The 2,086-nt window shown below is 39.3% G+C and overlaps 1 non-coding gene across 1 annotated transcript; it reads right to left on the bottom strand.

The window, feature by feature from the left end:
* Positions 1-1,072: 1,072 nt before the first annotated feature.
* LOC114678591 (small nucleolar RNA U13) lies at positions 1,073-1,176 on the bottom strand. The gene has a single exon (XR_003730025.1). It is a non-coding gene; the product is annotated as a small nucleolar RNA U13 (small nucleolar RNA).
* Between the last annotated feature and the right edge of the window lie 910 nt (positions 1,177-2,086).

Below are 2,086 nucleotides of genomic sequence, written 5' to 3'. Positions count from 1 at the left end.
CCCAAACAAAAACTCTTTTTATAAAGCAAAATTATAATGTTACCATCACATCTAAAAAATTAACAATAATTCCTTAATATCATCAAATATCTGGTCATTGTTCACATTTCCCTAACTAACTTTTTATTATATTTTTCTTTCTTTTTTTTTTTTCTTTCTTGAGACAGGGTCTTGCTCTATTACCCAGGCTAGAGTGCAGTGGCATGATCATGGCTCAATACAGCCTCCACCTCCTGGGCTGAAGAGATTCTCCCATCTCAGCCTCCTGAGTAGCTGGGACTACAGGTATGCACCACCATGCGAGGCCAATTTTTGTACTTTTTGTATAGACAGGGTTTTACCGTGTTGCCCAGGCTGGTCTTGAACTCCTGAGCTCAAGTGATCCACTTGGCCTTTTAAAGTTCTGGGATTACAGGTGTGATCCACTGTGCCTGGCTTTCTTCTTCTTTTACAGTTTTTGTCTGGATCCAAATAAGGCCCATACATTGCAACTGATTGCTAAGTATTTTAACTTTCTCCCCACATCTGCACCCATTTACCATCCACCCCATCACTCTCTCTGCTTTATTTTTAAGGTTTTTTATTGAAGAAACTTGGTTTTTTGACCTACTGAGTTTCCCATAGTCTAGATTTTGCTGATCCCATCCTTATACTGTTTTTTGTTTTTTTTTTTGAAGAAAATATGTTACAGTGTTCCTTGTTATTTCCTGTGAAATGGTAGTTAGAACTAAAGGCTTGATCAGATTCAACAACTTTGTTCATACAACAACTTTGTTGTTGTTGGCAACACAACTTCATGGGTGATGTTGCACACATCTATCAGGAGGCACATGATAATGTTCAAAAGTCTCTTCTTATGACATTATCAGACATTGATAATCATTGCCTAGGGTCAGTAGTTAATTAGGGGTTATAAATGGTGATTTAAAAAATTGCTTCTTTATTATCTGAAATACTTTTGTAGACAAATGTTTCTTCATCAGTGCTGACAGGTAGATTACATGTAAGGACAAAATAAATTCTTAATTCTGTCTCTCCATTAACCCAATTTTATTTTGTTTTATTGTTTTCATGTCAGATGGGTAACATGCTGATGTTGTAACAAGGCTGGAGTGTGGCACATCTCACACGTGCACGTGAACACCCAATTATCACACCTATGAACTACAAAAGGATCTAAACAGATTTTAAGTTAGCCAGTTGTTTCCCTAGGATCCTCCAAAGGTGATCAATACAGTTGTATTTTTTTCTTGGTGAAGGGATCTCATGATGAACTAATGGATTTTACCATGAATTGTAAGTGAATAAATAAAATGGTATGATTTAAGCCATTAAGTTTTGGGATATCTGTTAACATGGCAATAGATGACTGCAATAGTCTTCTTCCATTTAACAAGAAAACTTTGTAGATAGAAATGCTAAAGCTGGGTGCAATGGCTCACACCTATAATCCCAGCACTTTGGGAGGCGGAGGCAGGAGAATCACCTGAGGTTAGGAGTTTGAGACCAGCCTGGCCAACGTGGTGAAATTCTGTCTCTACTAAAAATACAAAAATTAGCTGGGCATGGTCGGATGTGCCTGTAGTCCCAGCTACTCAGGAGGCTGAGGCAGGAGAAGTAGCTTGAACCCGGGAGGCAGAGGTTGCAGTAAGCCGAGATTGTGCTGCTGCCCTCCAGCCTGGGTGACAGAGTGAGACTCCGTCTCAAAAAAAAAAAAAAAAAAGAAAGAAAGAAAGAAAGAGAGAGAAAGAAAAAGAGAAAAAGAAAAGAAAAGAAGTGTTAAAGCAATTTTCATTATCAATCTTGTCTTTTCTGTTGCTTCCGTGAACTGACATTGTAACCTTGATGGGCAGGTGGCATTGCCACGCATTTTAGAAGTTGCTGCCTATGTTCCCATCCACATGGAGCAGGGTGCCGTCAGTCTGACATGTTCCCCACATGTCCCTTCTGGCATTGTTGCTTCAGGAACCAGGCACTGCATTTGTCCCACAAGAATCAGCCCCCAGATCTCCTTCCAGATTATCTGATTTCTTCCATTGGTTTTAACTCATGGGTGGCCCATTTACTTCAAATCTAATGTCTGAAA

This window comes from Macaca mulatta, chromosome 5 (assembly GCF_049350105.2).
Source record: "Macaca mulatta isolate MMU2019108-1 chromosome 5, T2T-MMU8v2.0, whole genome shotgun sequence".
Taxonomy (NCBI): Eukaryota; Metazoa; Chordata; class Mammalia; order Primates; family Cercopithecidae; genus Macaca; species Macaca mulatta.
Note: the sequence above shows the minus strand (reverse complement) of the source record. Positions and strands in the feature narration are given on the sequence as shown.